Source organism: Crotalus tigris, unplaced genomic scaffold (assembly GCF_016545835.1).
Source record: "Crotalus tigris isolate CLP2741 ecotype Arizona unplaced genomic scaffold, ASM1654583v1 scf7180000024307.1902530, whole genome shotgun sequence".
Classification (NCBI taxonomy): Eukaryota; Metazoa; Chordata; class Lepidosauria; order Squamata; family Viperidae; genus Crotalus; species Crotalus tigris.
Genome location: NW_024100479.1, coordinates 1,244,065 through 1,270,640, shown reverse-complemented (window position 1 = coordinate 1,270,640; position 26,576 = coordinate 1,244,065). Strand labels below are relative to the sequence as shown.

General features: G+C 40.8%; 1 protein-coding gene across 8 annotated transcripts in view; it reads right to left on the bottom strand.

Moving 5' to 3' along the window:
* LRRC8D (leucine rich repeat containing 8 VRAC subunit D) overlaps positions 1–26,576 on the bottom strand; it is an 87,154-nt gene that overhangs the window by 43,175 nt on the left and 17,403 nt on the right. For 2 of the 8 annotated variants that reach the window (XM_039324706.1, XM_039324708.1), the window contains exon 2: positions 9,889–10,043. The exons of 2 other annotated variants lie outside the window; for them this stretch is intronic. The gene's annotated coding sequence lies outside the window, so the exon portion shown is untranslated. Of the gene's footprint in view, positions 1–9,379; positions 9,725–9,834; positions 10,044–10,264; positions 11,292–26,576 lie in introns of those variants that run through there. 4 more of the 8 variants (XM_039324709.1, XM_039324705.1, XM_039324707.1 and 1 more) reach the window with 4 other exon arrangements.

Sequence of the window (26,576 nt, the reverse complement as noted above, 5' to 3'; positions counted from 1 at the left end):
TTCACTTAACAACTGTGGCAAGAAAGGTTGTAAAATGGGGCAAAATCTGCTTAACAAATGTCTCCCTTAATACGGAAACTTTGGGCTCAATTGTGATCGTAAGTCAAGCACTACCTATAGGAGCACTTTGATGATATTCGCAGTTTTCATTATGATCACATTATCCCACGGTTTGCTGAGTGACAAGCCACATAAAACCATAAACCAATGTTTGAAAACCATACTGCTTGGATACTTATCATACTAGATCCAAACCAAACAAGCCACATTAAGATTAATCACAGACCCAAGAATGGGAATAAAATGACCCAAGCAGATTATTTCATTACAATTAACAAAATAAATTTAAGTCTGTTCTGTGCAAAATAAGGGATATTGTTGCCAAGGTTGCTTCTAAAAATAGGGTTAAAAATATAGCATATGAACAAGGCCTCTAAGATTTACTGTTGGACTCAGAAAGACCTTGCTGTTAGACTCATTTTTACCTCTTCTCCTCGTTTTTTGTTATTAATAACAAAGTCTATGGCAGCATATATTTATATATTTACAAAATATGTATCCTGTATATCTTCTGCCATTTTCTTTAGTTTTTTTTAACGAATGGCAGACAGTAAAACAAGTAATCCATATTTAAAAAAAAACAGAACAGATATAGATTATAGCATGCACAGGGCAGACAGAATAAAGCAAAAATGCCCGTTCTATGGGTTAAAACTTGCACAACTCTGCCCTTTTCCTTGTCTTGCGTCATATATTATGAAACTTCTTGTCATGTAACTCAGGATGAAAACAATAGAGGGAAAGACAAGAAAGAAAAAAAATAAGCAATGAATGGGAGTGAACTTTCTACTTTTCACTAGTTTCAGTTGTTATTTTTCAAGGTTTTTTTAAAAAAACAAGAAGATCTGGACAAAGAAGAAAGAAAATACATTGCATAATCTGTAGAGCTGTTTTTCAAATTAGAGTTTTCACAAGCCATTGAGCAGAGCCCAGCATTATACAAGCATAAGTCTTTTTAAGGCTAAGAAACTTATTTTCCCTTTCTTTCTTCTGCATGCCCCATAATCGGGGTGTTTCCCAAATCTTCAGGGAAACTCCCTTGCTAATGGCAGCAACTGTATCAATAGAAGCCTTCTTAGTCTTTTTCTCATGACAATACATCTAAACATTTATACTAGAATGTACAGATAATCCTCAACTTACAATCATAATTAGGACCAGAATTTATCACAAAGCAAAGCAGTGAAGAAAGTCATCACATCACCATTCCCAATTTTGTTACCTTTTTTTGCTACGGACATTAAATGAATCCAGCTTCCCCCACCGACTTTGCTTGATAGAAGCCAGTTGGGAAGGTCACAAATGGCAATCACGTAACCCTGCGACTATCATAAATACATGCCTGTTGCCAAGTGCCCAGATCGCAATCATGTGAACGTGGGAACACTGCAGCAGTGTTAAGTGCGGGGACCAGTTGTATGTCATATTTTTTCAGTGCCTTCGTAACTTCACAAGGTTGGTAAATGAACGGTCATAACCTGAGGGCTATCTATATCTGTGTGCATTTAGATCCGTGGTTCTCAACCTGTGGGTCGGGACCCCATTTGGGGTAAAACGACCATTTCACGGGGGTCGCCAAACAACGCAGTCCGCCATTTTTCCCCCCCTTTTCCTTAGCTGTACTACTCCTTTTTATTCTATTGGCTTTTGAAAGCCAATAGAATAGACTCTCTTGAATAGAGTCTAATTTTATTGGCTTTCAAAAGCCAATAGGAATTGTCCAGGCTGTCTCTGCCTTGCTGAGCCCGCCAAAAGTCCCATTCTGCAAACGGTGCTGCACCAGTTGAGTAGTCCTCGACTTACGACTGGTTGAGTAGTCCTCGACTTACAACCGGTTGGGGGGTCGCGGCATTAAAAAGGTTGAGAACCACTGATTTAGATGAAAGTGAAATTATTACTGGTTATAATGGCACTGGTTTCAGTAGAAGCATTCAGAAAAGCTCTGAGTAATTAGTAACTTCTAAAACATTGCATTGATTAGCATTCCAAACCCAAAAGATTCTACACAGCGGATGTATTTCCTTCTGAACCATGAGAATTACAACCTTTAACAATAGGGCAACTGAGATATGTATCAATGCTTTTGAAATAGCAAACAATTTCTGCTTTGTTTGAAACTCTTCTATGATCCCACTCTTAGAAAATCTGAAATTCAATAGGCTTTGTATGCTTGGATGTAAGACTATTACAGCTTTCTGAATGAATTGCAATTATTCATATATATATATATATATATATATATATATATATATATATATATATGCCTTATATTTACGTATATACATACAAACACATACACAACGCACATAAGGTCAAACATTCTGCTGATACTCCTCCCCTTTAATTTTCACACACCTTATTGTAAACTGCAAGGTGTCTCAGAAAAGATAGTAACTGTTCACATTATTCTTATCTTTATAAATACACGTTATCATCTCTTCCACTCATAATTAAAAATTACCTGAAGATGAAAATGTGATAAAAATGTGGCGCAATCTGACCACACCATCAGCATCAGATTTAACCCTCTCCTAACCTTCTTTAATGTCATTCTTTCTTTCTACAATTCAGAAAGGTCAATAAACCACATTAGTAGGTGGCACTCTCTAACCTTTCGCCAGGGTTTACACCTAACAATGTCTCTACTACCTATACAACACAGCCATTTTAATTTAACTCAAATGCTCAACTTAATCAGAACTGTTTCAGATATTACCAAACAAAAAGAGCTCAGCAGGTTTAAAATCAGTTCTCTTTATAACCTGGTAACAGTTTCTGTCGAACATGGAAGGCGTCCCAAACCCCCGGGTTGTGGCCTATTTGGAACCAAGCCGCATGAGCACTGGGCAAGTGCATACACATGCACGAGCAGCTTGACTTGCACAAGCTGCAGACCGGCGCGTGTGCACATACACCCGCAGCTCAACTTGCTTAAGTTGAGCTGTACATGTAACGTGCGAGCCAGCCCGCCACTCACGAGGTCCGGTTCCCCTCTCCCCCCCCAAGCTGGGCCATCAAGCCGCAAAGGTTGGGGACCGCTGCAATAGGAGACTTGCCTATTACCTTATCTTCAGATGTTATAGCAACAATATCAGCTAAATGCAGAAATTCTCAGCAGTTTTTGAAACCGCTGTACTTCTTCAGTAACACTGAAAGCTACTGAAGAAACAAACAGTTTAATAATAGGTGAATGTGACTAAAGTGGTTTGTGTTGTGCTATAGGCAAACTTCCAACCAATCCACATGTTTAATGAAAAAAAAAAGGTAATGAAAGGACAAATTAAGAATTTCTTTCCAAAAGAAGTTCCTTGTCAACTGCAAGGAACCAGAGCAACACCATGAGCTGATCAGAGAGGTTTCTTGATTGCTACTTGCATACTTATAGGAATCTCGCCAGACTAACTGCATTTTCTAGAGAACAACCAGGTAAACCCTTTAGGGATTTAGGGAAAGTCAGGTTTCTGTCACTCCCCCTCCTTCAGGGATTTCATGCTAGCCAATCTCTTAACCACCCACCACTTCAGAAGACTTCACCTCCATCTATTAACTCAAAACATTTCTTAAGTTCTAGATCTAGATCAGGGGTAGGCAACCTCGGCTCTTTTATGACTCATGGATTTCAACTCCCAGCTATGCTGACTCAGGAATTCTGGGAGTCGAAGTCCATGAGTCATAAAAGAGCCGAGGTTCCCTACCTCTGGTCTAGATCAGTGGTTCTTAACCTTTTTGAATGAATCACCCCCTTGAGCCAATGAGGAAGTTGTCATCGCCCCCCTCCCCCAACATAACCTCTCAATCACAACATAGGAAATAATTCTTCAATTTACTCAATTTTTTTTGTTTTCTTTAAAATTGTTTATCAGGACATATCAATGCAGATAATTTATTTCCAGTCTTTTCCCCATATCTCCCATATTCTGGCTAATGGCCACTGTATGGGTAGAGGCTGCTGCACAACACGCATGAAGATAAGCAATGCGTATTTACATATGTACAGCGTTCTGTACTGAAGCTAGCTGGAGGAACATTTGAAAACACAATTCAATCCACTAATAGCGAGCGATCTGATGTTTTTGTACGATAGATATACAGCCATTCACTGTACAAAAAAGTCTCAAAAATGTCCCCAAAACTTCTTGCTCCATCGCCCCCATATCGCCCCCTTTTTGTTCCTTTGCCCCCATGTCGCCCCTTTTAGTTCCATCGCCCCCCTGAAAAATGAAATTGCCCCCTGGGGGACAATATCGCCCAGGTTAAGAACCACTGGTCTAGATAATCAAGACGATTACCTAGGGCAGGGGTCCCCAACCCCCGGGCCATGGACCAGTACCAGGTCGTGGCATGCCAGCAACCGGTCTGCACAAACAAGCAAAGCCCCATCTGTGGGATGCAGGCAGCACACAAAACCACGCACTCTCCAGTCCATGAAAAAACCTCTCTCCACGGAACCGGTCCCTGGTGGCCAAAAGGTTGGGGACCTCTGACCTAGGGCACCAAAATAAAAAAGGCTTTTAAAAACCACAATTTTTTTGAAAAAGGCAAAAAAAAGCAATAATAGCACATTCCACGTGCCAGCAATCCTACTCAAGGGCTGAATGTAATTCTGTGGAATTGTTGCCATAGGATAACAACGTATGTTTATGTAAATGAAATTATGGACTCTGATTCCATTCAAGAAAAGAAAATAAATGTTCAAGGCTGAAAACTGAAAGCATAAAACTTAAAAACTTGAAGGAAAAAAAAAACAAGAAGGCGCCTATTCAAAATTTCTAACAAAATCAAAAGAAGAACTGAACCACAGGGGGCGCCAGAATATGTCTTTGCTGAAACATCTGGAAATGGCCCTGCTTAAGGACAAATTGTATCATGCAAAATATACAATAACTATAAATATGAATAAATGTCGCCTTATATCCTTGCTTTCAATGAAAATATAATTCGCTATAAATTCCGTGAACAAAATGGAAGCAACACTTTTTCAAAACCTAGAAAGCTGAAAAAAACCAAACCAAAACAAACAAAACTAAGATAAGATGTTGGAAGCATTTACCTACATTTCCTCTTTTTTAATTCACAGTAACCTCTCCCCTCCACACACACAGAAGATTTAAATATATTTATGCAACTGTCTTTTTAAATGTAAACTTTTATAATTTAAAATGCTTTAAAGGTAAGATTGTATGCATGCATATAATGCTTTAAATGTAAAATTATCTGCCTGTCTGTCTGTCCATCTGCCTAACTATCCCCAATATCTGAAATGTTCAACCTGGCAATTTACATGGGCTTTATTCAGGATTATCATAGTTCTCTCTGACCCAAGACCTCATTCAAAAGCTAGATCAAGATATAAACCCAGGTAATCCTCGACTTACAAAAGGTCATTTAGTGACCGTTCTGTCAACACCAGGGAAATCAGAAGATCCAGGCAGTTCAAATGAGTATAAAGATTTATTGCAAGCTTAAGCTCTCTACAAGAATCTGAACTACTAACAGTCAAGAAAAATTGGGGAAATGCAAGAATTAAGAAAGGAATTCAAGGTGGGCTGCACTCCGATCTTTTGTGGGAGTGCAGGGACTCATGACTAATGACGCATTTGACCCCTCCCTCAGGTTCAGCTTGGTCATCTCCTAAACATTCAAAATTACAACGGCACTGAAAAAAGTGACTTATGACCGTTTTAAACACTTACAACCATTGCAGCATCCCCACGGTCATGTGATCAGAATTTGGACGCTTGGTAACTGACTCATATTTATGACAATGGCAATGTCCCAGGGTCATGCAATCATCTTTTGCGACCCTCTGACAAGTCAATGGGAAAGCCAGATTCACTTAACAGCCATGTTACTAAGCAGTGCTTCACTTAACAACTGTGGCAAGAAAAGTCATAAAATGGGGCAAATTCATTTAACAACCATCTCGCTTAGCAACGGAAATTTTGGGCTGCCTAATCCTAACCTTAACCCTGTAATAAAAGTAGTCTGAAATCCTCAAACCAGCCAGTTTAATTGGAAGGGCACAGAGGGATTGGAGAGATTTTTAACATGGCCTGTTCCCCAGGGCTGGATAACAAATATGTTTTAAAACAGAATGTCTATTAAAAATATTATATTAAATTTGTACAAGTCTATGCCTGCATGAAAAATATTTTTAAAACATACAAGTAGCGATATACCTCTAATTACAGTAAAGAAGTAAAAAAAAAATCAATCAATAGGGCTAGGAACAAAAGTATTTTCCAATATCTACCTTTTTTATAAGATCAAATAAATAACCATGAAAGAGAGAATACATGATCATTGAAGGTCAAAAGTACAGGTAGTCCTCAACGTATGATCACAAGTGAGCCCAAATTTTATGTTGTTAAGTGAAACATTTGCTAAGCCAGTTTTGCTCCATTTTACGACCTTTCTTGCTACATTTGTTAAGAGAAGCACTGCGGTTGTTAAGTTAATAACATGGTGGTTAAGTAAATCTGGCCTCCCTATTGACTTTGCTTGTCAGAAGGTCGCAAAAGGGGATCACACCACACCAGGATATAAATATGAAGTTTCCATGCATCCAAATTTTGATCATGTGACCATGGGGATGCTGCAATAGTTGTAAGTGTGAAAAAATTAGTCACTTTTTTCAGTGCCATTGTAATTTTGAACAGTCACTAAATGAACTGTTGTAAGTCAAGGACTGCCTGTATAGACTTTCCTAAAAATTAAGTCATATCCAGATCATCATGCCAACAGCTTTATATCTCCACTAACTTAGTCAGATAGTATCTTCTCTTAGACTTCTTCTGAAATCATTAAGAATGTTTATGCAGAAAACACCAAGTTTGCCAAACCATTTGATACTGACTTGGTTGATAAATATTTCAGGGAGGGAGATCTACTTTACCTCTTCTTTTCTTGGCAAACTATTCTGATAAAATATCAGAAATAAATGGCTTAACGTTTTATCTAAGATCTATCATCAGAGACAATATAGGTTCGTGCATTAGATTATGCCATGCTTTCTTTCAGGCATGACTTGTAGAATTAGTCATAATGGTTTAATTCATGTGTAAATTATAGTTGATGTACTTCAGGGGCTGGCTTCACATCTGAAACAAGCCACAGATGAGCTCAGGATGGTCCATGAACATAATTACTGTCCAATCTTTGTTGGAGACCGGAGAATGGAAGAATCATCCCTAAGGGTTCAAGAGTTAAGCTCAAAGAACTACGTTTACGCATAATAGCATAACATTCTGTAACTGAGACTGAACATGAAGGGGGTAATTATATTTTTTAGAACTTTCTGGTAACATGCAAGTTATTTTGTTAGTCTGATAAGCCTTGAAAAGAGCAGGAAGAATGTACATTTTGCCAGACACGTTGGATAAATATACCCTACTCTACTGTCTAAAACTAGGATGGGTATACCAAGATAAGCCTGAGGAATTGCTAGATTTAGCTCTGCAGAATTTTCCAAGGCTATTCTAATCAACAGCTTGAAAGCAATGGGGATTCAAAATGTCTTCATTGCCGTATTTCTTTACAACCAAATTCTCCAGGAATTTTCCTCAGTCTAGGAATTTTCCAATTTCAGTACTACTAAAGGCATTAAACATTTTCTGGAGAGTAAATATGAAGGAAAAAGGAATGCATCACCTTCTTCTAGCCTTCCTGGAGAGAGGATAAAACCAAATATTGTCACACAACAACAACAAAATAAGAGTGAGGCATAGAAGAGACAGTTCAAAGGACATAGATATAAAAAGTCTGAAAAAATGAAATTATTACAGTGGGCCCAAGTAAAAAAAAATTTTTTTAAAAAAAAAACTTGGGTTCTATCAAACTGAAATAGGACAGAACTTTTTCCAAGAAAGGGAAAAGGGCTTATTTTGGTTATTCCTTCAGACAGGAATGATCTCCTATCCCTTGAACAAGATTTATGCTTTCAGGGAACAGATTTGCTATCACAGTATCTAGTTTGGTCTTTGGAAAAAGAGTTGGTATGCAATTTAGGCCTCAGATATCCAAGGATGGGATAACTATTCATAAATACTATTGTCCAACTCACTCTTACTACTTAAGAGTAGTAAGCCTTGGCATCATCTTCATTTAACCTGTGACAAATCTAACCAACACTTTCCTTTTTAGACACTGCAAATTCAAAACAGTCTTGACCATTTTCAACACTGCAAGGACCAGTGGAATACACATTCCTGAATCAGAAAATGTCAAACATCTGCTTTTATCTTCCAGAAAGGATTGGGATAAGAGGATAAGCAACTTGAACTTACTGAGTATCTCATGGCTGCAGCCTAAACCAGAAAAATTCCAGCTCAAAGCTAATCTGGAGATGAGATTATAACATTAGTATTTTATTAACAGAGCAAAAAGAAAAAGAAAACATATTCACTTGGACCAAGTTTTTGTGCACGTACTATTAGCTTGCTAGGTTGACTTATTTGTTAAATAAAACCGACACGCTGAATACTGCACAATTATTAATAAAGTCACAAGGGTTTCCAGAGAAAAGAATAAGAGTTCCATGTTAAACCCAATCCTTCAATTAAAAATATTTAACCTGTATTATGCCTGCTTATAAATATATCTACAACTCTGGTTGCAAAGCTATACTGTTATAGAAGAGAGTAGACAGAAAATCAGATTGTCACCCTTCTCCATTTATATATTTCAGTGGAAAAATGGGACAGCTTTTTTCCCCCATCCAGGCCTTGGTTTTTTGTTTTTGTTTTGTATCAACTATGTACTCCTTGCTCTGCCAGGCTATCAAACAGCTTGCAAAAAAGGGCACATAAACAGTGCTTGCATCAATCATGGCAGAGGCTTCCCAGCTACCACCAAAAAAAAAAAAAAGGCCATTCCTTACTGTAACCAGTGGCAATGATCCCTATGAAACAAGGATTTTATCCGAGGAAAGGGGGTGCATTTTGTATCCTGCACACTGCCCCCTTCGGTGCCAAAGGAAGCGATGGATACATTCCCCATCTTTTGTTCCAAAAGACACCAGCGCATCACACATGTCACCAGAGCTTCCCCTCCTCATAGGGCAGGATGCACGCACGGCAGACCCAGCTCTCCCGACCCTTCTGGCTGAGCCAAAAGAACTTTACGCCGGAAACCTTCCTTCTCCCCTCAATGCACCGAAGGCTCAGCCAGACACCCTCGCCCGGCCGGATTGCGTTTCCTTCCACAGACCGAAGGCTGAACTTACTGCAGGACAGAGAAGATGTGACAAAGGCGACGGCAGGCCCTTCCCCCCTCTTTTTCTTTTCTTTTTAATAATAAAAAGAGAGAGAGCAGAGCCAACCTCAACGCCAGTTGCGCCTGCTCTCTTCGAAAACCGCTCTCGCAGTCCGGCGTCAATGCAATTCCCCTCCTCCAGCGCCTCCCGGCTAGAGCCGGTTTGCTCCGATGCTCCTACTTTTCGGTCTGCTTCGCGAGCGGCGGCGGCGGCGGCGGCTCCTCCACCATTGTCTGCCCCAGACTCCCCGGATCGCGATACAGGCGCTCAGGTGGCCTGCCGCCCGGGCGAACAAAGAGCCACCGGCGCTCGCAGGCTGGAATAAGCCGGTCCCGGAAAAGCTCCGCTCGCCGGGAAGCCCCAACCGGGGAAAGCAACGTGCCTTTTACCTCCGCCCTTCGCCTCTTCCCCCTCCCCTCCCGTCCTTCCAAACCAAACTTGTCAACTGCGCATGTGCACCGAGCAGCAGCGCCGAGGCTGGCGTTGAGCAAGCAGGCAGCGGGGGCCAGGCGGGCACGCACCGTAAACATGTATGGGGTACAGACTGCTCGCTCCTCAGTTGGACTCCTCCGTACCTGACCGAGCCGCGCTCTTCTCTCTACGCCGCCTTCCTTCCTAGCGGGGCTGAAAAGCTGCGGTTTCCTGGAGGATCGGGGGGAAGCTGGAGAAGGCGGCGACCCCGAGAGTCACTCAGTCATTTTGGTCAGCCCTGCAGAGACGCGGGGGTCTCCTAGAAGACAAGGAGAGAAAAAAAAAGCAGGGTGGGCTGTCAGGCTTGTCCTCGGCAGCTGCTACCCGGACCTCCATTTTCTCTCTCTCGAGGTTCCCCCGATGAACCCGAAGCGGAGCTCTTTTCCCATCTATCCCCTTCCTGGCAAACCTGCCCGTCCCGGCTCACCCCACCCCACCCCACCCCAAAACGCGGGATCCTTGGCTGATCCTCCCTCTCACCCGGATCCAGCGCCGAGTTTGAAATGGGCACCTCTTGCAAAGTTTTCCTCGCTTGGCGCCGCCGCAGCTTGGTTCTCTGGCGCTGGATCGCCAAAGCCCAGGCGGATTCACACCGGCACCTTGCTGGCTGCTATGAGGCGGGAACTAGGAACCCTCGACGTATTACAGCGAAGGGCTGTTATCAACCGGCTCCCCGTTTTGCATAAAACACGAGAGCCGGACTCTGCGTCGAAGTATCTATCGGCTTGCATAATTTTCTTTTTTTTAAGGAGAAAAAAAAAAAATCACCGTTCCCCAGGCGGGATTGGCGGCCCGCCTGCTTGAGCAAAAGGAGGTGAAACTTCATGCTCCGCACAATCCCTCTCCACGCGCGAGTTAGAGCGGACCTTACCCACTTCTGGACTCACTCCCTATATTTCATCCCTCTTTAAAACAGCGCTTTCTCTCTGGCTTATCGTCGAGGCGAAAAATTTCATAAGTGGTTGTTTTTAACGAAGACTTTCGAGTGTTGCCCTACTAGAAACCTCTCCGCCCTGGCCACAGATCTGAAGGTGGTTTGGCGCGGGTTCAAAACGGTTTAGAGGCCTAAGCGGCCACATTAATCACAGCACCCCGAGTTAAAATGGAAGCAGCAACCTGAAATAAGTGCTATTATATTGTGTATACATTGTGATCGTTTCCCTCTCCCTGCCATCTACAGCTTATCTCACAGCAGTTGTCTGCTATTCAACAACCGTTCAAGGTTATCCATTCCTCCAGTATTGTAGACAAGATAAGGCTATAGGGCAGGAAGTTTTACTGATATACAGGGGAACAGAGCGAAGTAACTATACTTCCTGTTTGTTGGCTGCAACTTGGGAGTTGTTTTCTTCTGGACACATGGGAGAAAGTCATGTCTAGGTGAGTACTTTGGAAAGTGCCTGTGCTGGTGCCGTGCAAGCAAACAGCTGAATTGTCCACTGGTTAGGAATATCTATTCCAGTGGTGGCAAACATATGGCACGGGTGCTAGAGGCAGCACTCACAGCCCTCTCTGTGGGCACGCGCCATTGCCCCAGTCCTAGGCCTTCAGCTGGGTTTTATAAATCCTTTTCACTTTAGGCCTCCGCAGCCATGTGCAAAAAAAAAAAAAAAGGTTCAATCAGTCCATTTCAACTTCTCGTCTGTAAAAAAAGATCTTACAAAGTTGGAATTGATTGATTGAACTTTATAGTCCCACCCAGTCTGCTGTTACCACCGCAGCCACACCCAGCAAATAGGCCACACCCACCCAGCACTCAATGATGCTTAAGTGGGTTTTGGGTTGCAGTTTGGGTATTCAGTCTCTAAAAGGTTCACCATCACTGATCTATTCCATCACCAGTCCCTTTTTGGCCTCCCCTTCCTTGCCAAATAACAGACTGCAAAATTGGAAGGGAGACAATGTGGCTTAGCCCTTTCAATGTTGGATTAAATAAGGAAGACCCAGATTTTAGTTTGCCCTCTAATGCAGGGCTTTTTAACCAGTGGTACATGTACCACTGGTGGTACTTTGGCACCTGGCAGGTGTACACAACCGTCCTAGAGAAGTGGTAGTGGGGGGGGGAAGGAATGAGCTGAAGCGACAGTAGTACCGCACAAGCCTGAGGGAGAGAGCTGGAGCTGCAGAGCTGTCGGGGCTGGGCAGAAGCCCCAGGATCAGCGCCCGGCTCCAGCTAATTGACGCTTGCGGGAGCTGAGGGTGCCCTGAAGTGAAAAGGAGAGGAGGGGGTAGAGAGGAAAGGATATAAAAGGAGGTTTTAGCAGGAAAAGGCCAGTGAGGGGCTGCCCCCACCCCGCCCCCTGGGCAAGCGAAGGGGCGGCGAGCACCAAGCATCCCTGCTGACCGTCCCTGCTGACCACTGAGAAAGAAAAAACGTAAGAGAAGCGCTTCCCTTTCCCCCAGAATGCCTACGCTCGCCTTCTCTGTGCACCCCCAGGGGGCAGGGCAGAGATGGCCAGGGGGGACTGACTGGCTCCAGGGCTGCCCTGTGGATCTAAGGCTGAGCACATTCAGCTTTGATGGCCCCCGCCAGAAAATCAGCGCCATGCCCGCTCGCTGACCTAGCCTCGCAGCCACCAGGCTTCCTTTTCACCAGGACTGCCCCTGCCTGCGTGGGATAGCGACGACCTGCGCTGGCAATCTCCCCCCCCCCGCCGCCGCCATCATCCCTTCCTGAGCGCGGAGGAAGGAAAGAGAAGCAGGGAAGGAAGAAGGAAGGAAGGATTATAATGAGAGGGAGGGAGGGTCTGAGGGAAGTCCTGCCTTAGCACTTGGTCACAACCAGCTCTGCTGCCCTTTTGCCATCCCCTTGTCCCCTCCTCCTGACTCTCCTGGTGGTCTCCCATCCTATCGCTGAGGATGCTTTGGTTACAAAGCTGGGTCTCCTCACATGGAGAGGGAGTGGGCCTCCCTCTGACCCACACATTTTGCCGTCCCGCATACACCATGAGCAACCTGGCCAAGGAGAGCGAGCCAAGCAGCAGCAGCCTCGAAGAGACGGTAAGCCCAGCCGGGCACCCCCTTGGGGAAGGCTGGGCTGAGCTTGGGGGTCCTCCATGTGGCCTGAGAGCAAAGGAACCACCATCGAAGAAATTAAAACCGGTACTTTTTTCCTTTTTTTTTTAACGGTTTCTAACATTTTATTAGATTATGGAATAAAATACAAAAATACAAAAGCAAATATTAGGACACAGTGGGGAGGAAGAAGGGGAAAAAAGTGAGAGGGGAGAAGGGGAAAAGGCATTGACTTCTGACTTCCTCTGTTGCAGTAAAATGAAGCTTTAACATCGAACCTCAACTTTTTACTTTTCCATAATAGTATAAACTAGCCACTTCTATAACAACAAATGAATCTAACAAGTAAAACCCAAAATTCCCCCCCCTTTTTTTTTTAGTCATCAAGTTTTTGACACCTTGCTAAGTCCTAAAAGTGGTACACTCTGTGAAAAGGTTAAAAAGCCCTGCTCTAATACAAGCTAGTCCATAGATTCCCCAATCTTTTGGGCAGCAAGAACCGGTTCCGTGGAGCGAGGTTTTTCCATGGACTGGAGAGTGCGTGGTTTTGTGTGCTGCCTGCATCCCGTGGATGGGGCTTTGCTTATTTGTGTGGCTCAGTTGCTGGCATGCTGCGGCCCGGTACTGGTCCACGGACCGGGAGATGGGGACCTCTGCGCTAGTCTACTCCCTCTATTCTAGGAGGTGTCTTTGTCCAAGCTACTCTCGTGCAGCTGAATCTTGCACGGTTATCATGGAGAAGAGTAAAAGAGAACACTCTATATTTTGAACTTGTCTACAAAAGGCACAATATAATTGTCTTTGAGGATCCTGGCGACTACCTGGAAAAACCCCTGCAGTTTCCTTGGCAAGATTTTGGAAGTGGGTTGACAGTGCCTCCTTCCTGGGTCAGAGAGAATAAGTGGCCTAAGGTCACCCAGTTGTGCCTAAGGGAGAACTAGAAGTCAACAGTCTCCCAGTTTCTAGTCTGATGGACTACTGAAACGGTAGGTTAAACATAATAGTCTGCAGTTACCTGGTGACCTGCTTAGGGACTAGAACACTGGTTCTCAACCTGTGGGTCGGGACCCCATTTGGGGTCGAACGACTATTTCACGGGGGTCGCCAAACAACGCAGTCCGCCATTTTTTTCCCCTTTTCCTTAGCTGTGCTACTCCCTTTTATTCTATTGGCTTTTGAAAGCCAATAGAATAGACTCTCTTGAATAGAGTCTAATTCTATTGGCTTTCAAAAGCCAATAGGAATTGTCCAGGCTGTCTCTGCCCTGCTGAGCCCGCCAAAAGTCCCATTCTGCAAACGGTGCTGCAGCAGTTGAGTAGTCCTCGACTTACGACCGGTTGAGTAGTCCTCGACTTACGACCAGTTGGGGGTTGCAGCATTAAAAAGGTTGAGAACCACTGGACTAGAACAACTTACTTCCGTAATTCCAGGCTCAATAACATTTGTAAGTTGAAGACTACAGGTAGCGCAGTGCAGTATAGTATAGCGCACCAGCCAACCTCTAACGCGGCCCACAGGTTGGGGACCCCAATCTAAAATGTTCCCAGCAAAAAAAGTTTTTACTGACAGCCCTGAGATGTACGCCATGTGCAATTATTCTTTTAATCCATGTTGATGTGCTTCTGAACCCGAAACCAGACTCACCTTTTAAAATGTAGATATTTATCACTTTTTGAACATTCCCTTTCTTCTTTATTAATTAAATGCAATTTTAAAAGCAGCAGGATTTCTCACTATAACGGAGGGTGTGTAATGAATAGCTAGCTCAAGACCAATTAAGTGGTAGAAACATTCAGAAAATTAATTTAGTATTTTTTTAAAAAAAACATCTCACCACTGCTGTGACTAGGGCCCAATTTTTAAAGTATCTTTGCATCATAAAAAGATTCTGGATGCAACCTTACTCAACCTGTAGGAGATCAAAGTCCATAATCTGGCACCTAAATGAACTACTAGAATATATCAAGAGAGCAAGAAACAGGAAGTTTAACTAGTTTAAACCTGCTTTGTTCATTCCAATGAGCAGGAAAAAAAAAAGCTCACACAGCTATTATCTGTAGGACTAGTAAAAGGAAGCCTGTTCAACTGAAGACTCCTTTAACATCCACCATTCTGCTTGCTAGACTTTCTGCTCTTCTGCTCCACACTATTCTAACAAGCAAAATCTTACTTTTCTTGAGAGAAGAGCAGCTGTTTCTACGCAATCATAAATCTCAGAATAGAAGGCCTCGAGTTCTAGACACGATTGCTGTGCATTCAATCAGGGTTAAAACCCACTTTCTTCTTGCACAACGCTACTGCATCTCACGTTATCAAATGCGGAGAATACCAAGGGCTCCATAGTTCAACCCTGAGCTAAAAATGTTCTGTTGGGATTTGCATCTGTTACCCATTCTCCAAGAAGGAAGACTATGGTAAATAAACCTTGCAGTTGTTAACAACTACACAGCTGTATCTGGTAATGTGGAAAACGGATATTTATGCTTTTTGTGTGTATGCTACAAAAAAACCTCAGAGAACTGTACTTTGCCTCATTCTATGAGAATGAACTGGGGGGGGGGAGATGTAGAATGACAAAATTGTGTTTGCTGTAAATCCTACTACCCTTTTTGTCTGTGCATGAGAGACACTGCATACCTATCTCCAAAAGACAGTTATGAGATGATAATAATAATAATGTTGATGAAAGCAGGAAACTCCTATAGATATCCACACTCATTCCCTCAAAACTTGCTTTGGGCATTCATGAGCCTTTTTTCAACGATTTTTGTTATTCTCTCCTGCCTGCCATTACTGCTTCAAGACCATAAATTTTTACTGAAAACTACAAATACATATAATCTGGAACTCCATAATTACAAGTAGTCCTTGGGACTGCAATATTTTTGTTTCTAAGTGAATCACTGTAGTTATTAAGTTGGTAACATGCTTGTTAACCAAATCTAGCTTCCCCATTGATTTCGATTTGTCAGAGGGTCACAAAAAGTGATCACATGACTCTGAGACACTTGTAGCCTTCATAAATATCAGTCAGTTGCCAAGTGTCCAAATTTTGATCACGTGATCATGGGGATGCTGCAACAGTTGTGTGTAAAATGGTTATAATAAGTCACTTTTTTCGGTGACATTGTAACTTTGAACGGTCACTAAAGGAACTGCTGAAAGTTGAGGACTGCCTGTATAATATTTCATAATATAATAAATATATTATTTCAAATAAACTTTCATAAAACAGAAGCAACCTACCTGAAAGCCCATGGATTGTTATGTAAACTTCTAGCCCTATTTTTGTAGACTCCCAATTTGCACTTTTGAAATTAAATGGCAAAATTATTCTTTTTAAAAAGTAAGGGATAAAATATTTTTTCTCAAGACCCCAAAATGTCAGGTCCATCCTCTCCAGTGACCTAATTCTTTTTCCCCTGCAGCCATTAGAGGCTATAAAAAACCACTGCCCATTCCAGAGCTGCCATATCCAGACCTTACTACGTCAAACTGCAGGTGAATTTAGCACAGCCCCATATTAAGATACACCTGTACATGGAATATTAGACTCTAGGAAGAACAGAATGCTTGTCTCTTAGGTCAGGTTAAGGAATTTGATATCTTCATGTTGCTAAACACTCTTGTTTATTCCAGCGATTCTCAACCTGTGATCCTCGCAACCTTGGGGGGGGGGCTGATGTCATCACAGGGGATCTGCATAGACTTGAAAAAATGTTATGATTTAAATTTTAAACATTGGGGGTCCGTGGCCACAAAAGATATTTAAAGAGGGTCCCTCGTGAAGAAAAGATTCAGATCACTGGTATATATCACTGATGTTTTCTGGTGCAGATTGTTCTGCAACATGTATAGCATCACAATTCCTTATACTTCCCTAAACAGAGGGCATCTGAAGGAAGACTATCCCATCAAATAGGTCCCATACCTGCAGCTTGAGATATATGGACTAGATATGAATTTGTAGTAGAACTGGGATTCTACGGGGGAAAAAATTTCCTGATACTTGACAACGGAGATTCTACAATTGATCACTGATGCATTCCCCCCCCCCCAAAAAAACTCCCATGGTATTCTTTGAAGAGGTATCCTTTGTTCAACATTTCAGCAAAGAGACTAAGATCTCTGTGTTGCTTACCTAATATTCCCCTCCTCCATTCACAAGTTTATTTTTTGAATGAGAGTGAATCTTTCAGGATTCATATTTATGCAATCGTCGAAAAAGCAAGCAGATCCACTCTTATGTAATGGCTTTAAGTTCACATTGACTTGCTAAGGTGATTAGTGTGTTTTCTGGTGCTTTGCAATATCAGCAATTACGTGGCTTTATTCCATAGTTAACAGGACTTCACGGAACGTTCTTACAAGTACTTCAGGCTATAAGGGATTTTTTTTTTCAAATCATTGCACAAGATTCTTACTGAACATTTTCTATTAACTCAGAGTGACAAAATGAAAATTTTAAATAAGTCAGAAGAGCTGCAATGTAGTTTACTACTCTCACGAAAAAAGAAAGAAATTAAGCTGACCGCTGAAGAGAAAGCATTGTACAGCGATTATTTCTTTTGCTGTTTGAATGATTTTCTTTGTTCAAGAAGGATTAGCTAGTGAAAACACACAAAAGTTAGCTTTATAGAAGACATCTAGCACCAGCTTTTCTAGCTAACAGATGTTATTAAAAAGCATACCATACCAACTCTGGAGCTGATGAAATGAACTGCAATTAAAAAACGCTACACGTTTTAATACAGGTAGTCCTTGACGTACGACCACGATTGAGCCAAAATTTCTGTTGCTAAGCAAGACAGTTGTTAAGAAAGTTTTGTCCCATTTTACCACCTTTCTCACCACAGTTGTTAAATGAATTATTGCAGTTATTAAGTTAGCAACACAGTTGAGTGAATCTGGCTTCCCCATTGATTTTGATTGTCAGAAAGTCACAAAAGGGGATCTCATGACCCTGGGACACTGCAACTGTCGTACGTATGTGCCAGTTGACAAGTGTCAAATTTTTATCACGTGACCACTGGGATGCTGCAATGGCTGTTAAGTGTGAAAAACAGTCATAAGTCACCGTTATAATTTTGATTAGTCACTAAATGAACTGATGTAAATCAAGGGCTACTGCAAAAAGGTGCTAGTTGGAAAAAGTGCTACCTGATTTTTGGCGACTAAATCAGGTATAGATTTGTATACTTGTATAGACTAACAAGGTTTCTTCCCATAACAACCCCAAAAAAAGATAACATCCGATTTCATGTAAATTTTGATGAATCAAGAGTGAAAGTATTATCTACCCCACTCATTCTCTACATCAAGTGATTCAAATGAAGTTTTGCGTGCTCTCCTGCCACTTGCGCAGCCCGGTTCCCAATGGGCTGCAGTCCAGGGATTGGGGACCCCTGCTCTACATTACTAATTTCCAACATCAAGAAAAAAAATATCAGGTATATGCATGGAAGGTTTCACTCCTTCGATAATATTTTTTCCATTTTTAAAAGATAGAAACTGGCAAGCATCCATCATAGTTTGGCACACACCCTTTCTGCAGATGCAGTGATGGCGTATAAGAACAGCTTTGCTTGCGGTCACTGCTGTCACTGAACAGAACATCAGATCCCTTCTAGAGACTTAGTCAGGTCTAGCTATTGTTCCACCGTTTTTATCATCTTTACCTTCAACTGATTAAAATAGCCCCGTAAACCAGTGGTAATGATTATACGATACGCTGGCTAAATTGCTACATATCTTTTTCAAGAGCGACTCCTAGAAAAACAGAATGGCTGTGTATTCATGAAACTCATAGAACTCCTTTGGCTAAGTACCTTCAGATGCAATCTGAGAGACTCCATGCAAAATACATAAAAGCAGCAGTTTACGTAAACAATTCAGGATCATGCTGTTCAAAAGCTTTTTCTGCAGTTCTTCCCATTAGATAAAATAGTCATGGGCCAATATTATTTGAGGGTCAAGCAATTTGGGGACAGAAGACTTTGGGTTGCACAGCAGGATGAAGAAAGCCCAGGAGATTCATGTTCAAGAGCCGCCTATGGAACAATAGTTCTGTGGAGTGAAATGTTTGTGTATAGAGATTTATACAAATCAGGTGGTTTTTCAGAATACCAGCACTTTTTTTAGTGGACAGGTAACAGAGAAGGTTGGTGCTATTTCATGCAATGACATTTTTAAAAAAATCAATATATGCAATGGATTGCTGGATTAGACTGAGGTAATTACCATAGTTAGCAATTAAAAGGGTTGACTGCCTTAGGAGACAATCTTTATTTGAAACTGGATAGAGAAGAGTACACCCTTGCCAGTTTGCTAACTGATCTGTGTGTTTTTGTATCGTATTACCCTTCTGGGCTGCTTAACTGGTTTGGGACTTGGAAACAACTGTTTTATTATTCCTTACAGTTCGTATGAGGCTGGAGGAGACGTCTATGTGGTCTTCAGCCAGTAGAGCTTCTCAGGATTCTATCTTATCCTTCCAGCTATTTAATATTTCTACTGAACTGCTGAAAGAAATAGTGGAGGATTAGGGATATTACTAAATGTTAGTTAAATACACACCTCTTTCCATAGAAATACGTATAAATTCCATATAAATATAGGTACCCAATTAAATCTGTGCCTTTTAGAAGGAAGCTGCTTAAGTTCTGAACTGCTGTCTTTTAGTGACAATGGACTGAAATAGAGCGAAGAACCTAACATGGACTCCAGATAAGATAGTGATGCTTTGAATCACTCAGAAGGCAGATCATGGAACAGATTCAGTCTGTCTTGGGTGGATTTGTCCTCCTTTGGAGACTTGGTAAGCAAGTAAGTGTATTTCTCACCCACCAGACTAGTGTCTACACATTCTATGAGCCACCGCTTTAAAGGTGTTCTGAAATTTCAGATAGATTAGATCAGTGGTTCTCAACCTTTTTAATGCCGCGACCCCCAACCGGTCGTAAGTCAAGGACTACTCAACCGGTCGTAAGTCGAGGACTACTCAATTGGTGCAGCACCGTTTGCAGAATGGGACTATTGGCGGGCTCAGCAGGGCAGAGACAGCCTGGACAATTCCTATTGGCTTTTGAAAGCCAATAGAATTAGACTCTATTCAAGAGAGTCTATTCTATTGGCTTTCAAAAGCCAATAGAATAAAAGGGAGTAGCACAGCTAAGGAAAAGGGGGAAAAAATGGTGTTGTTTGGCGACCCCCATGAAATGGTCGTTCGACCCCAAATGGGTTCCCGACCCACAGGTTGAGAACCACTGGATTAGATCATTACAGGAGCTGGTAATAAGTGGCCTGTATATAGATACCCTATAACTTCCATGAGACTATCCTGTAAGATACTTTCATTCCCATAGAAAATTTGATGAGGCGAGTAGCACAACGTATTTGCGTGCAATGGAAGATTCAATGAAATTAACTGTGGCCCTAGAGTCTAGTTTGACAAAAAATTATATGCGACAATTTCCTCTTCAGAGATGTGCTGTTGTTAGTCCTAACAATTTTCTTTTCTTTTTAATTTGTTCTCCAGGCACAATATTTTATGTATTCCTAATTAACAATGCAAATTTTTGAAATGGCCACTTCATGAAATCAAGAAAAAAAAATGTCTGCTGCATATGAGTGATTTACCTGTTTTGGAAAATACAATATTTTCTATTAATCAAAGAATGTGGAAATATGTGTTAGCATGGCATGGATTTTGTGATATACTGTATTGTATTGCTCATATTATAGTAGTGAACTCATTAGTAAACCAATGACTATTGTAAAAAGTTTTTTCTTCCATAGTTGTATTTTTAACTTGTATTTTTAATTTTTTCCCCTTAAGATTAAAGATAGTCTTAATGCACGTATTAACTATTTTTTTTAAAAAAAAATGAAAAAATGCTGAAATCAATTGAAATTTGGTATTCATTCAGTATTTTTGGGATACTATTTTAACTAATGATCTGTTATTAAAATAAGCATTCAAAATGATCCTGGTTAGCTATTCTTAATCTTCTTTGCTATAATGATTTCAAATCTCTTTACTTTAATAATATTGGGCTCTTTGATTCTGTGGCATTTTACATGAAGTTAATAAGTAATTAGCTCTGAAAAGATTGATATTTTTGCTAAATATTGATAGCTGATTATATGTTTTGTGAAAGAATGTAAAAAAATGAATGGATCTAACTAAGATTTAACATTAACAAGCTTTTTAAAATAATTATGTGCTTAACTACTCTTCTGAAATAAATGTGATAGAGAATAGTTCTTAGGATTTCCTAGGAAAGCTTGTAGTTTGGAACAGAGAATATTCAGATTACATTATCTTCAAGCATTGAATTCCATTATGAAATTAGGAACCTTTAAATAGAACGGGGCTAGATCATTCTTAACATTTTCTACTGTAGGACATGTGATAATCCCAGATTTTGCAGCAATGTATGTTTCCTATTAAGTACTGAAGCTCCTGGGAATGCTTTATGAAGCCAGCTGGAAATGCCTACAGAAAATGTTCCCAGCTACATACTTTATTTTTCTTTATTAATGTACAAATTAGAACATATCATGTAATTAGAACATTTATTACATAAAATATTTTTATCGTATCATCAACAAAATTAAAAGTTCTTGACTCAAGGGTAATATTAAGACAAATAACTAAAAATGAATATCTGGCTTTTTCATCAAATGGGAATTACTTACCCTGTATTCCTGCTTTCTCGTGACCATAGGAGATCCAAAACTATTGAGGCGATCGGTCGTACACTACAGAGTTGATAAAAATCCAAAATCTAGATACACCCATCCAGATCACACTAGACAGGTGGAAGAATCCCTCAACCTCTTACAATGCCCACCAGTCAGCTGCCAATATGTTTTCAAAATAAAATTAAAACGAGAAAAATGTAAGCTTCCCTGCATACCAACCTTACAGTGTTGCACTAGGAATGGGAGACCAAGAGTTTAGGACTTGGAAGTTGCCTAAGCCAGAGGTCCCCAACTCCTGGTCAATGAACCGGCACTGGACTGCGGCATGCCAGAAACCGGTTTGCGCAAACAAGCAAAGCTCCATCCGTGGGATGCATTCAGTACATGAAACCACGCCCCCTCCGGTCCTCTGAAAAACCTCTCTCCACAGAACTGGTCCCTGGTGCTTAAAAGGTTGGAGGCCTCTGGCCTAAGCCAGAGGGATTTTGATTATGAGAAAAAAATAGGTCTTGCATTGCACTTTGATATAAGGGCATACCAAATAAAAATACCAGACACTATTTATGGAGAGGAATGAAACTAGTTTTTTTTTTTATTTTGAATGCGCAGATCCCCCAAAAAGGTGTATGAAGTGTGCTTGGTTAGACAAGGACAATAGGAATACAGCATAAATATCATCTACATATTGTCGTCAACTTACAACCATAATTGAGCCCAAAATTTATGTTGCTAAGAGACGTATTAAGTGAATTTTTCCCCATTTTATGACTTTTATTGTCACCGTTGTTAAGTGAATCACTGCAATTGTTATGTTAGTAACAGTTGTTAAGTGAATCTGGTTTCCCCATTAACTTTGCTCATCAGAAGGTGGCAAAAGGGAATCACATGTCCTTGGGGCACTGCAACCATCATAAATATGAATTTGTGGCCAAGCGTCTGGATTTTGATCATGTGACCTTGGGGATGCTGCAACAGTCGTAAGTGTGAAAAATGGCCATAAGTCGCTTTTTCAGTGCTGTTGTAACTTTGGTCACTAAACAAACTGTTGTTAAGTCAAGGACTACCCATATTTCTCCCTTGTCCGTAGAAGCTCTTCAGAAAATCGAAGGGTAGTTTCAATCCAAAAAGGGACTCTGAATTTAAAGAAACTGTTCGCCACAAAGTATCTTTTGCTAAAGAGAAAATATCCATTTGTAATGCCTGGAAAACTGGGAGGTAGTCAATTTCAATATTTGATGGGACGGTTCATTAGTTGATGGGACGGTTCTCTTCACCAAATCAAAAATATGTTCTGGGATCCATTTATCTGGAGTCTGGCAAGCCAACAAGACAGAAGAGCTCAACTTTTCAAGACACAGATGATTTGGGCACAGTCTAAATGAAACAACTGTTAATCTATTCTCATAGATCCTACTTTGTAAAATGGTGTGGGTCTTGCTAAAGTTAAAATATAGTGCACTATTACGTTCAACCAGGCCTCTAGGTTTTTTTGATAATGTATAGGCTGAAGGAAAGACAAAACTGAGGACCTTGGGAGAGGACAGCAAATGTATAATTATTAATAGGAGAAATATTTGAAACCTGACAGTTTGAAAAGAAAAAAAAATGCTGATAAATTCAACATATTAGTCTTATAGGAGCATAAACCAATGTAACTTCAGTTCATCGCCCTTATTAAATTCAAAACCTGTATTGATAAATGATGACATTATTAAAGAGTGTAAATATAGTGAGTTTTATGCACTTTTAAGAAAAGAAATCCAATCTAGATTAATATCTATCAAATATATGCACGTTCGTATGAAATATGATGCAAATTATTGGAATCCCTGTAGTTTACTTGTGGTAATTTAATACAATGTTCTATAATTAAAGGTGGTCCAGAAATCTACCTTTCAGCACCTGGGCAGCTTTGTTTGGACTCAGAATCTAAGTATGATAAAATCTGGGAAGCTGCCAGGGAATATCTAGGGCTCTAAAGTAGATTGGGGAAATGAAAAAAAAAAAAAATCTCAGAAGCAAAGCAAAGCTACTTCAATATTGTTGCCCAAAATTATACATCAACGTCCATGGAGTCATCATGAATCAAATCTGACTTGACTTACCTTATTAACTGCATTATGGTTGTTAATAAAGTTATATATGGTATAATTTCATTACTGTTACATTGTGGATCACCCACAACTGAAATTAGGCTTTCAGCTTTGAGTAAAACGTTCCCTGACACTTGACGTAACACAGATTCCTTTCATCTCCTTGAAAAGATATTGTCTGGATCCATGTATCAAGCCAAGCCACAGTTTGTTAAGTAAACCCCAAGAGTTGAGCTTACATGTTGCTCTAAGCCATTAAACATGACTTACTAAAACACAACTGACTGGATTCACATACCACACTTAACCAAAACCAAACAAAGTGCATTATGGCTTACTTGGAGGTATGAGTACTAGACCACAGACTGACCAGGTAAGAAGTAAGAACGGAGAAGAAAAATAAAGGAAGTCAGTGGCAATATTGACAAATAAAGCTCTTTCCTATACCCACACACACACCCTCCCATAAGATAGGGGAGGAGGAATGATGCAGGGAGTTGATATAATAGGCAATAATTTTGAACCAAATCTTCTATTTTTTAAAATACGACAGTAAAACATTATTAATAGAAGCATTTCAGGAAATACATAATTCACTTTCTCAAAGAACATTCCAAGCTTTGAAACTTTCTCTCAACAGTTGTAGCCCCTAAATCCTCTCTGGCAGATTTCCATGGCTGTTTATAAGAGTATGGAAAATGCTTTACTGAAGAACAGTGAAGGCCTGTACTTCAAAAACAGTGTTGATTCCTCCACATTAAAATAACTTTTACCACTAGAGACAGAGGGGCTATGTCAGTTAAAATTAGGAATGGGGAAGTAAGCATTACTTACTGTGCTGAACGGCCAACTTGACTTGGGAAACACATTTTGCCAAAACACAAAAAGATTATTCAAGTTAAATCTGAATAAAGCTGGCTTTGTTCCGTTACAGCAGACATACTATTCCAACTAGTCTTATTATTGCATAGTCTAAATAGTCAAAGTATGCATACAAAAAAGAATAATTATTATTTTTAACTAAATACAGCAGCAGGGAACTGGAATTATTATTTTAAAAAGTGATTATGGGGAAAGGGTGTGAAGGAATTTCCTGATTAAAACCAGCCCATTAGAGCTTCTATCTGCTCCTCAAGGCAGGAGATGAATAAGATGCTCATTGCAATTCAAAGTAAATACGATAGCTGAGTCAGCATGATGCTAACTTGGTTGGTTTGTATTACATATGAACCAGGCCTCTGTGATTTATTACATAACTACTTAGGCTGATGTGTGAACCCAACCAATGATGGTTTGATCATATGTGGCCACATTTTTAAATTTACATATTTTTTTAAAAGGAGGGATAAACTAATTCCATTTGTGTTGAAAGCTATCTGGCCTGCTCTACAATCCATACCAACTATTTACTAAGCCAGTGTTTCCCAAACTTGACAATTGTAAGGCATGTGGACTTCAACTCCCAGAATTCCACAGCCAGCAACGCTGGCTGTGGAATTCTGGGAGTTGAAGTCCACATGCCTTAAAATTGTCAAGTTTGGGAAACACTGTACTAAGCAATTAAAACAAAAAGCAGACTATATAACTTAACACCAAGAATTACAGTACAGTATAACTAGTTTGACCCCCCAAAAAAGAAAAAATATGCATTTGGGTATTATATGATAAAGCTACAAAGCCTAAATCAATAGTAGTAGATCAACTTTTAATAGAAGCAATGGAAGATTCAAAAAGGATCATCTAGCTGACATTATATTTGCAGTTGCTGGATAATGTAGAAAACAACAAATTTGCTTGTAAAACTTGAGGCTTTTATAGAATATGCATAATGGGAAAGGTTCCACGGCTCAATCTATTTAGAAATAAGCCGTTCACACAGAGTGTATTAGGATTCTTCCCAATGAAAGAGCCCAGGAGTGTTCCAAGCCACAACTGCTTAGGTCACACTTTAAATATGTCAATCAAAAATGCTCAGGTCCTTATCTCAGCACATTCAAGTCAATATAAGAACCAGAATCATGTCCTATGCACGTATGACTGAATACTTGTATTTTTGTTTCTCCAAGTCAATTCTGTGAAAGGAGTGATCTTGATTATATAAACCAGGGGTATCAAATTCAATTTCATTGAAGGCCGCATCAGCACTGCGGTTGCCCTCGGGGGGCCGGGTGGGTGCGGCCTATTGGGTGGGCGTGGATGGAGTGGGTGTGGCCTACTGGGTGGGCATGGCCAGCTCTACATCGTTCACGTCAAGAGTACCTGTGGGGGCCTGGGCAGAAGTGGGACAGATGTGAGGGTCTCTGGCAGAAGGGGGTGGGACCAGGGCAAGTGCCAAGGCATGGTCCACTTCTTCATTCCTCACAAAGGGTGACACCTCCCCAGCATGCACCCAGGGGTGGGGCCGACACAGCAGGGGCTGGTCCCTCGCTGTTTCTAGGCGCCCTTGTGGAGCTAAGACTGAATGCGTTTCAGCATAGATGGCCACCACAAAATTGTACATTGGCTCCCTCCGGCTGGCCTGGGCCTGGGCCAGGGCCAAGGCAGCAGGGGCCATTCCCTCACTTTTTCCAGGATGGCTTCGCAGGCCACATGAAACCATTTTGCAGGCCGCATCCAGCCCCCAGGCCTTGTGTTTGACATGTCTGATATAGACAGAATTGCTTGCTCACTGTTGTGAACAAAATCAGGGTAAAACACAGCCCTCCCCCCATCAAATTCTTATAAAACAATAAACTTGAACAGCATCAAAACCAAAACATCTCTCAAAGTTCAAAAAGGTTTGAGTTATAGTCATAGTTAAAAGTTAATTGCAAATGAATTGATTATGAGCATAAGTATTTTTATTTCCTTGTACAAAAGAAAAGGTAGAATTAAATTTTAGTAGAGTATTCTACCTTAGTTGGTAGCTGAAATAAGGACCATATAAAGATATTTCTTCAAATCATTTCTGCAGTACTAAAAGCAGCTAAAAGATGATC